The sequence below is a fragment of the Alosa sapidissima genome, chromosome 15 (genome assembly GCF_018492685.1).
Source record: "Alosa sapidissima isolate fAloSap1 chromosome 15, fAloSap1.pri, whole genome shotgun sequence".
Classification (NCBI taxonomy): domain Eukaryota; kingdom Metazoa; phylum Chordata; class Actinopteri; order Clupeiformes; family Clupeidae; genus Alosa; species Alosa sapidissima.
This window is the reverse complement of record NC_055971.1, coordinates 30595168-30607081: the sequence shown is the minus strand read 5'-3', so window position 1 is coordinate 30607081 and position 11914 is coordinate 30595168. Positions and strand designations below refer to the sequence as shown.

Sequence of the window (11914 nt, the reverse complement as noted above, 5' to 3'; positions counted from 1 at the left end):
GAGCCGTCCAGACAAGGAGCACCGTCAGCCAGTCAGTCATCCAGGTACTTAGCATTCAGGCCCAGCTGTAATTAACACTGCAACATGGGTGTGTGTGTGTGTGTGTGTGGAGGTGGGTGGGGTGTCACTAAGACTGTGGAAACTCATGGGTCAAGGACTATTTCACAAGCTCTTTTTCTTCATCCCCTCACACACACACACACACACACATTTCTCCATCAGTTCTTGAATACTGTGTAAGAGGAATTTGGCATTTATGTGCTAAAGATAATTAAGTGTGCTTGCAAAGCAGCACACTTATTGTTCTTCTTAAGTTTTATTATTATTCCCATCTCCCTAATTTTTGGCCAGCTCCTGCGCCTAGGCCCTTTGAGACAGAGACACCGTTCCAACTTTCCCACGATCACGAGTGCTATATTGCTTTTATACAACAATTCTACCACAAACTAAACAATCTGAAAACATCCCGTTACTGTTTAAAAATGTTAATTTCGACATCGTTCTTACGCATCAAAAAATAGTTCCCTTTTCAATAGACAGCGTCTTGGTTGCTAGGTAACCAACATTCCAGATCCCTCGTTAGTGTCTTCTTGAAAGAAATGTTGAAAGTCGGGCTGAAATCACATTCATATCTAGGTAGGTTTGCTGCATGCATGTTACAAGGACACTGGGCCATGTCATGTAAGGGACATGGTACTGCAAAAAACGGAAACATAGTCTACATTGCAGAACCACTCAACTTTATTAATTTATGGTGAATAAATGTTACACTACTGTGCACAGCCTGACGTGACGATGCTAGCAGGTTAGCAGCGGTTAGCTAACTATGCTAACGTTAGTTATCTACAAGTCTCCTCCAAGTGACAATCATATTATACACAATGCTGGCAATGCTGAGAACAATTAGCATCCTTGTTTATCTTACTTACATTGAGTTGACTGTGTGGCTTAATCCACAGATGTGGTGAAGCACTGTTTCGTTATGGTTTGCTAAGGAGTAACCCATTGCTTAAAATAGTGGAGGGCTGGGATGAGAACATTGTGTCAAATCTTCGCATTGTATCGCGGAGTGATTTATTATTAGCTGTGCAAAGTCTGAGTTGAAATGTCCAGGGATATTCCAACTCATGGAACGTCTCTCGGCCAATCAGAAACCAATAAATAGTTCCATAGAACCCAATTGTTGTATAATATGTAATTTATCATGGGAAATTATTGGAAATGTTATTTCTTGTTTATTCTAATTGCAAACCACACACATCCATTTGTAATCACACGTACACTTTTAATACCTGGAAGACTCTCATTTCGTTTATTTGATGTTGCCTAGCAACCCTGGGAGCAGCCTTCAGAGCAAAGATTCTAGAACAGGGCTTCAGAGAGACACGTTTTGAGTTCGTGGCCAAGTGCCTATAATACCGGTTTCTATGTGTATGTGCTGGATGGTGTGCGTCCTTTATGAAAGTAAGTGTTTTATAGAGTTAGAGACATAATGAGTCATGTTGTAGTGGTCAACATAAATGTGCCCCTTCTGTTATTAGAATGCTAAGCGGAGACTTACTGTAGCATGCTAAGCAGAGATTTAACATCATTAATTTCTTGTGTGGCTAGAAGCTAGCTATCTATGTCATAGGGAGGAGATGTTGCTGTATGGGATTTATGTTGCTTAGCGTAATGCCATGGTCATTTGATATGAGATGCTTGCACTCGTAACTTCGTCACTCATAACTTTAGGAGTTATGTTTCCACACAGCTATGTGCAGTGTGGAAACAGTGTCATTGTAGTGCAGAAATAACATTATAAGAGTAGTAAGAATAAGTCTATGTGCAGGATGAATAGTATGAAGATCAGTAGAATAACTGTATAAATGTAATTACAGTAGGCTTATGTACATTTGTAAATAAATAGAAAACTATGGGTTAGAGGGATAAATTCATTTTATTTAATCGTAAAAGTAAATTGCATTAAATTAAATTGCAATTTAAAATCTTTCCAGTAGGCTTTAATGTAACGCAAAAAGTACAACCAAAGCTGAGCTTGATCAACTAGAACGTCTAAAGAGCTACTACTCCTATTGTGGCTATTAGAGACATGCGTTCATGAGTATCCAGCTACATTTAATGAGTTAAGTAAAATACATTCACACACACAAAAAAAACATCACTAATGTTGTGGACATTCCTTTATTCTGAGATACATCAATAGGCTCTCAAAACAATCCCAAACAGACATAAGGTCTTTATAGAGCAAATCCATATAGATTATTTGTCAAATAAACCAGTAAAACAGAATTAGGGGATGGAATATATAACATTCACACTCATAGCTCATATTTTTAAAATAAATCAGTGAAAAAGTATCCTGACAAACAAGCAGCATTTTAATGCTTTGGTCATATTTCATAATTTCAATTCTTCTGTAGGTTACCTGATAGCCCAGTTTGAGAGGCACAAGATGCGTGACATTATTTATTTTTGCAGCCAATCACTGCTGTCGATTTATTTTATTGATTTGATTTTAGTCATAGAAGCTAAATTCGAAGGCAGGCCATAGGTAAAATCCAACGAACTGCATTCACCCCGCAAGCCAATAGTTAAATAGCCCTCTCCTAGAGCTTTTGAGATATTGCCTGCTCCAACACTGAAAGGCACTGTTAGAATGCTTGGATAAAGCCAGGTTCAGCATAGCGTATGCCACTGTCTGCTCACGTTGGTGACCGGACCAGGGCAGGTACACTTTCGCAGTTCCCGCCGGAAATGCAGTCTAGTTACATTTTTGTTTTTTCATTTTAATTATTCACATATGAAAGCTTTAATTAGCGTGACTTGCTGTCAAGATTGAAAACATTGCAAACACGAAGCCTGTGCTTTTATTCAAAGCAACTTACAGAGACCAATGCCAGGGGCCAGTGACCAGTCCTACTGGAGCAACTCAGTGTTGAGGGCACAGTGGTGGCAGCTGCATGCTAGCTAACTTCCTTAGCCACTACACTACCACATCTGTTATCATTAGCCACTACACTACCACAACTGTTATCATTAGCCACTACACTACCACATCTGTTATCATATCATTAGCTACTACACTATCACATCTGTTATCATTAGCCACTACACTACCACATCTGTTATCATATCATTAGCTACTACACTATCACATCTGTTATCATTAGCCACTACACTACCACATCTGTTATCATTAGCTACTACACTACCACATCTGTTATCTTTAGCTACTACACTACCACATCTGTTATCATATCATTAGCCACTACACTACCACATCTGTTATCATATCATTAGCTACTACAGTACCACATCTGTTATCATTAGCCACTACACTACCACATCTGTTATCATATCATTAGCCACTACACTACCACATCTGTTATCATATCATTAGCTACTACAGTACCACATCTGTTATCATTAGCCACTACACTACCACATCTGTTATCATATCATTAGCTACTACACTACCACATCTGTTATCACATCATTAGCCACTGCACTACCACATCTGTTATCATATCATTAGCCACTACACTACCACATCTGTTATCATATCATTAGTTACTACAGTACCACATCTGTTATCATTAGCCACTACACTACCACATCTGTTATCATATCATTAGCTACTACACTACCACATCTGCTATCACATCATTAGCCACTACACTACCACATCTGTTATCATATCATTAGCCACTACACTACCACATCTGTTATCACATCATTTGCCACTACACTACCACATCTGTTATCACATCATTAGCTACTACACTACCACATCTGTTATCACATCATTAGCCACTACACTACCACATCTGTTATCACATCATTAGCTACTACACTACCACATCTGTTATCATTAGCTACTACACTACCACATCTGTTATCATATCATTAGCCACTACACTACCACATCTGTTATCATTAGCCACTACACTACCACATCTGTTATCACATCATTAGCTACTACACTACCACATCTGTTATCATATCATTAGCCACTACACTACCACATCTGTTATCATATCATTAGCCACTACACTACCTCATCTGTTATCACATCATTAGCCACTACACTACCACATCTGTTATCATTAGCCACTACACTACCACATCTGTTATCACATCATTAGCCACTACACTACCACATCTGTTATCACATCATTAGCTACTACACTACCACATCTGTTATCATTAGCTACTACACTACCACATCTGTTATCATATCATTAGCCACTACACTACCACGTCTGTTATCATTAGCCACTACACTATGCTTTGCAAAGGCACGTCCTTACATCAACCTCTGACGCCCATCAAATGGATTATAATTCACATGATAACATATAGGCCGGAGGTGCCTTTTTTAGTCCTGCTATAATCTGTCTTCCTACTTCAGTGGTCTACATATATGTGAGGGGCATTATCGCAAGTGCTTGGTAATAACTCCGTGTGTTGCGACCAGCAGTGACAGTGATGGGAGGAGACTAAAGGTTGTGACCTTGGAATGAGAGAGAGCTGTTAATCCAAGTCGGGGTCGCACTGCTTTTAACCACAGCTTTCCATCACTGACCACTCCTGCCCAAGCCATCTCATCTAATTGTCCTCAACAAGCCTCTTATACACAGATACATGCACTTGTACACACACACTCTCATACATCAGCTCTGGGATTGGTAATCACTTCACAGAAAACTGCTTTGGCCACATGTGATTGGTTGTGTGTGTGTGTATGTGTGTCTGTGTGTGTACAGTATGTGTGTGTTTGTGTTTGCGAGCTTGGGTAAATGAGTGTGCGTTTGTGTGTACTTTTTGTAATTTGTTTTTGGTGCACTGTATGTGGGCGTATCTTGAGAGTGAGTGTGTGTGTGTGTGTGTGATTGTTTGAATGTCTCCAAGGGCACCCAGGGACACAAAGCATAGTGCAGTGCAGATGAAACACAATACAAGAAAAACAACAGACTCACCATTTCACTTTGAAATACACCCTCCTCTCCAGCTTGCATTTGGAGCCCTTTTCTATCTTTAGTTGCCCTAGAGGACAAACACACACACACACACACACACACACACATCTACACAAACACACACACACACATGCTCCCTGAGCAGTCATAAAGAAGCCATGAGCAAGTGAAGAGGCCAGATAGCCCCTGTGTGTTGTGCGGTGTAGTGTGTGAGGTTGAGAGGTGAATGCAATCACACACACACACCTGCCAGCAGAGACCTATAGCCTGCATGGGCTCTCCTTGTGTTTTGTTTCAATTCAATCTCCTGTCACTGGCAGGGAACAGTGGCTGCTGCTTTAGTGATTTGTATGGTTCCTCACAATGCACTAATGTCAAAGGTGTGTGTGTACATGCATGCACGTGTGTGTGTGTGTGTGTGAGAGAGAGAGAGCAAGAGAGAGAGAGAGAGAGAGAGCAAGAGAGAGAGAAAGAGAGAGTGAGATACAGAGAGAGAGATGATGGCTCAGTTCGAAATGGTAAAAACCGCTGCATTTTAAGATGTCTAAGAGGGGAGCGATGCAGCAAGTGCGGTTCGAAACTTAAAAAAAACTCTTTTTCCTGTTTTCTAAGACATCTTTGAAGGCAGCATCAATGTGTTGAAATGTGATTTGTTTAAAACATTTTTTGCTTAGATTTGTCAAAATCTAGCGAGAAATACACACTTTTCTATCCGATTATACCATTGTTGTAACCATTTATAGCGTCTGGTCAGATATATGTGCCGTCTGTCAGATGACTTTCTACCGTTAGCCTGCTAGATTCCGTAAGCTAGTTTAGTTTAACGCTCTTGCTTCTGCTAAACCTGACACCGTAGCGTCAACCAAAGATTCTAGAGCCCAAGAGTGCCAAAGATTCTAGAACGCTCATTCTCAAAAGGTGCCTTCAAATCAAAGTCATGTCCAGTGAGACAGCTCTCCATCAAGGCACCAAGGCAGTGAGCCACCGCCGTCCTTTTGGAACAGAGCCGTAGCCGAGAAAGCGGTCAGTCAGTCAGAAAACTGCAGTGATTTCTTGAAAGAAGACAGGGAAACAAAAGAAGAGTGGGCGGCAGTGACACGTTCGTCAGCACGAGTAAGAGGACGGTGCCAGGCGGCTGACACTGTCCATTCTCCCCCCCCCCCCCCCCCCCCCCCCCCCCGTACAGGGACAGATGACCGCCTGTTCTAGCCAATCAATACGATAATACAAGCTGTTACTGCACCCAGAGAAGAGATGAAGAGGAGGTGTCAGCGCAATCTGTCCACAACACAACCCAGGCCAGGACACAGTCCATACATCAACAGGTACGTGACAGGAGTGTGTGTGTGTGTTTTCTTTTTCAATCATCCAATCAGACACTAAAATATTTAGTCGCTATAGACATGCAGGTTTTTAGTTCAAATTGAAAACCTGGAGAGAGTTTTATTTATTTCAAGTGTTGAGTCGGGGGTGGAATAGTTGGAATTGAATTGTTTGTCTGGCGGGCGATTAGATGCTTTGAATGCCTGGCTGGTTTGGAAGTTTGTCTGAACCACCTTCCGGGCCCATTGTGTCCTCCACAACACACTCTGGGTTTGCACACTGCCGATCCAGAAACACATCCTCCACAACACACTCTGGGTTTGCACACTGCCGATCCAGAAACACATTTCTAATCACTGTGCCTGCAGCAACGTCAATGCCACACACATGATGAACAAAGACGAGCGCATCTCTCTTACAGGAAACACAACAGAGAAGAGTGTGTTATTGCTGCTAAACTGGTAGATCATGCCACCAACAACACTGAAGTAAAAAGCACACACACACACACACACACCTGTACACACACACATACTGTACATACACACACACACACACACACACACACCTGTACACACAAACACACACACACACACATTGTGTTCCATATTTGCTACCTTTAGGTTAAATTGCACTGAATAAAAGCACACTCAGCACACTACACAAATAAATGTGCATTTGAGTAAAGTGGAGAAGTAGCCTGCAGTGGACTTGTCACTGGACATGCTTGAGCAGCGGACTGTGGGCTGGAGTTGGGTAGGAAGCCAGCCTGTACTCTCCATGACAAATGGATGTGGGCTTGTGAAACAGGAGGAGAAAACAAACACTCCATCAAGACACCTGGAGCGAGCAGTTTGTGAGGAGCCCCCAAAAAAGCGACATTCTCAGAAATGGAGGACGACAAAGTGAAAGATAAATGCAGTTCTTTTTATAGACGCAGCTATTTGCCGTGAAGCTGTGGAGAGGAGAGTCTCAGAACTATTCCTCTTTCTGCAATCAGGTCACAAAAAGCACTGACAAGGTTTTGATTACCGTCTTCTCAAACGAGCTAAGAGAAGCTGTGTATATGTGAATATTGCAGATCTACTAATAAAATATTTTTCTCTAAAAAACAAAACAAGAAACACTATGAGCCACACTCATGTGTTTGGTGCAATTAATAGTAGTGTAATACCCCCCCCCCCCCACACACACACACCAATAAGATCATGTTTAATTAATGTTGTTATCAGCACTATTTTCAACAAGCAGACTGTCACAGCATCTGTTAGCCTGTTCTCCCTCTCGACAGAGTTCTTCACCAGCAGGTGTAAGCCAGGCCTCCGAAACTCTACAGTGAGTGGTCCATCGTCTCGCCAATCAAAAAGGCCTCCGAAACTCTACAGTGAGTGGACCATCGTCTCGCCAATCAAAAAGACCTCCGAAACTCTACAGTGAGTGGACCATCGTCTCGCCAATCAAAAAGGCCTCCGAAACTCTACAGTGAGTGGACCATCCTCTCACAACTCAAAAAGGCCTTGGAAACTCCACGGTGAGTGGTCCATCGTCTCGGCCCTCAAAAAGGCCTTTGCAATATAGCTCTGAACATCCTCTCATAAGATTGTTTTCCCCTTAACTTCTCCGCCGCGCTGCTTTGGAGGAGAAAGAGTCGCATCCGAGTGGGCCTCTGGCCGACAGCAGTGACAAATTGAAAGGACAATAACCCATCCGTGTAGTGCGAGAGTGCCCTCACTCTGACAAGCAGGCGGAAATAGCTGACGCCATTTACTGACTTGTTTACCTCGACAGAAGCCCCCCCAAGGGCCCATCAAAGTGACTGAGCTGCAACAGCAAATCTAATCCCCCCCATCCTACCCTTAAACGCCAACCCCACCACCACTGCTGCCCCCCGCTGCCAACCCCACCACCACCACCACCACCACTGCTGCCCCCCGCTGCCAACCCCACCACCACCACCACCACTGCTGCCCCCCGCTGCCAAGCCCACCGCCCTCGCCGGCTGCTCTGCTTTGTAGTGCTGACACACTGACGTGTCACGCACGGAGAGCCATTACCCACGATGCCACTCAACGTGCGGAGACACACAGCTGCACCCTCTGCTCAAAAGATCAGAAGTTAAGTACGCTCACGCGATGGGTAGTTAACGTCTCCAGTCTCAATGAAAGTGGCTCTGTGTGTGTGTGTGTGTGTGTGTGCCTGAATTTGCTGTGGCACAGTGTGGAGAGGCATGGAGGGGCTGTTTTCTAAAAGCAAAGCTTAGTTTTATTGTTTATGTTGCATTAAGTGCACAAAATGAATACGCTGTGGGCTGTCATGCTAATGTGTATAGTGGTATAGTGTACAGTATGCATGGTGTCAGATCTCAGAGGCAGCCATTCTCTGCCTCCATCACAGAATAGACATAGAGTGAGGTTGCATTGGAGCCTCATCCACCCAGAGATTTCATGTACTTTTTTCTACACTGCTTTCAGGGTTGAATGCATGTAGTCATATGAAATACTGGATGTGTGCAGTTTGAAGTGTGCATACTGTATGTATCTTTCATCCATGCTATAGTCACAAATGAATAAATGTACTGCTAACAATGTCCCATAAAACCACAGTGCCTGGAACATGCATAAAGAACTGAGTCAGTCAACCAACCCTGAGGAGAGGCGTTGAAATTATGCGCCACCATTGCATTTGCACAGTGCTGTATGGAAGACTAGGGGCATTAGGAACTCCATCACTGCATTTGCACAGTGCTGTTTGAAAGACTAGGGGCATTAGGAACTCCATCACTGCATTTGCACAGTGCTGTTTGAAAGACTAGGGGCATTAGGAACTCCATCACTGCATTTGCACAGTGCTGTTTGAAAGACTAGGGGCATTAGGAAGTCCAACGGAGCAGAAAGGCTCTTTGTGAAGAGCATATTGCCAAGCAGACCTCGGCATTCAAACTCCTCTGGTTCAGATAGTGCATGGTGTTCCATCACCGGAGGGCTTGGGTTCTGAGCAGCATTTAAGCCTTATTTATTCCCCCGTCCTGGGCTGGGATAATGTCAGCAGTGCCACATGTTGAGGAAACATTACAGAGCCAGTTTAAAACCCTGTCCGTCCGAGGCCAAGGCAGTGTTTATATCAGGGCAGATTCATATGGTGAAAATAACACGGATGATGCCCGTAGAGGCCAGAAGGAGAGTTAGAAAGCAGATTATAATCCACCTGACCCCACGATGCAATCTGTGAAACTGCTGGAATTACACGGTCACATAATACTCATGCATTTCTCAAGCGGGATTTTCCACAAAAAGCCCTCTCACAAAGCCCTATCATTTGCAAAACGATCTGGATGGGCGGTGAGTTGTTCTTATTAGAGAGTGTAGGAACCGTATCAGTGTAAAGATCTGGATGGGGGTGAGTTGTTCTTATTAGAGAGTATAGGAACCGTATCAGTGTAAAGATCTGGATGGGGGTGAGTTGTTCTTATTAGAGAGTGTAGGAACCGTATCAGTGTAAAGATCTGGATGGGGGTGAGTTGTTCTTATTAGAGAGTATAGGAACCGTATCAGTGTAAAGATCTGGATGGGGGTGAGTTGTTCTTATTAGAGAGTATAGGAACCGTATCAGTGTAAAGATCTGGATGGGGGTGAGTTGTTCTTATCAGTATAGGGCAAAATGTAACATGCCTTATTTTGTGGACAGAATGACTTTTGCGTGACGAAATACATATATTCATTACGAAACCATGTTACATCGTAACGCCTTTTGTCCACGGAATGCACAAATTGGTTTGCATTGTGTGTAACAGGAGCTGTCTGATCTGTTTTATCTTTTGGTTTATTTGAGCAGCAACATAAAATGATTAAACAGATTTTCTATTTACAGTGAGTTATTTGATTAAAAAATAATATGGGAAATTGGTAAGGTGGGAAAATTGAAGTAAAAAAAGTGCATTTGCATCACGTTTTTCTGTTAATGTTATTTGTCTGCTCATGCTTAGGGACATGAATCAAATGTATCCTGTCAGAGAAAATCACCCAGCATCTCTGCTGCTAACATCTCTATCTAACATCTTGTGAAATCCGCTGACATCCGATGTTGTTATGTGGTATTAACCTATAGAATAGGCGCGTTAAGCAGTTTCTGTCTCAACCAGAAAGATATGTTTACTGACTTTTTAATGGTGGTCATCTACCATTATTACTACCGCTGGTGGCAAATAGCCCGTCAATTATGGCAGGTAATCTACACTAAAGTGGACCATTTTCTACCTCTGTGAGGTAAAGTGCACTGGAAATGTCTAAGTGTGGAAAGATGTGGTCTCAGGGGGTAATCTGAGACACAGAATACAATGGAATAGAAAATTCCAGATGTTTTCGCGTTTTATTTTCAGTTCTGTGCTTTCCAAAGGTATGTGGAAGGTAATTGATGCCTGATCAAAACATACAAGGTACCAGGTGTTCAGCTTTCCCAGTGACATCTGCATTACTACATTTACTATATACATCTGAAGGGATGCCTCGGCGAGTGTCATGTAGTGTCGTAGTAGGCCCAGTGTCCGGTCTAATCACGTGGTGTTGCCCATTTCAAGATGAATGATAAGACCACACTTGCTCGCTCTACGTTTTAACTGCCGTCGCTGAGAGCTCTCTAGGGGAAGTGTACTTGTCAGGTGGCCAGATGCGATAGCTGGGGGATCTTCTGTGCACACACACCGTGAGAGAGGCACGAGGTGGCACAGCAATCAAATACACACACGCACGCATGCACACACACACACCGTGAGAGAGGCACGAGGTGGCACAGCAATTAAATACACACACGCACGCATGCACACACACACACACCGTGAGAGAGGCACGAGGTGGCACAGCAATCAAATACACACACGCACGCATGCACACACACACACACACACCGTGAGAGAGGCACGAGGTGGCACAGCAATCAAATACACACACGCACGCACAGACGTTGTGAAAACACACACTGAACAGACTTTGCGCCACTCACAGCAGCTTTCATGTGACAGCCATGACAAACTCTATCTAGATGGTGATCACAGGCTATTAGCATTGTCTGCAGCAAAGATCTGCCATGGTTTTATCTCAGTGAAATCGGAGAAAAGTTAATAACTGCTTTTCTTTTTTCCCCCCGTCATTTTGAGCAGCAGCTGAAGTTGTCTTAGTTCACCAAGAGTGCACACCAAACTTCTCTGAAGATGGAGAGAGAAAATCAACAGCGAAGTAGAGGGAAAAAAGAAAAACGACTACTGACAACATCGATTTATTTTCCTCTGCACATGGTGTACCTCCATACACACTGTATATTTATAAAGTGTGTTATATGGTGTACCTCCATACACACTGTATATTTATAAAGTGTGTTATATGGTGTACCTCCATACACATTGTATATTTATAAAGTGTGTTATATGGTGTACCTCCATACACACTGTATATTTATAAAGTGTGTTATATGGTGTACCTCCATACACATTGTATATTTATAAAGTGTGTTATATGGTGTACCTCCATACACACTGTATATTTATAAAGTGTGTTAAATGGTGTACCTCAGTACACACTATATTTATAAAGTCTGTTTATAAAATATCCTATGACATT

The 11914-nt window shown here is 42.8% G+C and overlaps 1 long non-coding RNA gene across 1 annotated transcript; it reads left to right on the top strand.

Moving 5' to 3' along the window:
- Window positions 1-591: 591 nt before the first annotated feature.
- LOC121684507 lies at window positions 592-11595 on the top strand. Its single transcript, XR_006023152.1, has 4 exons — window positions 592-636; window positions 6169-6307; window positions 7597-7836; window positions 11458-11595. It is a non-coding gene; the product is annotated as an uncharacterized LOC121684507 (long non-coding RNA).
- The last annotated feature ends 319 nt before the right edge of the window (window positions 11596-11914 follow it).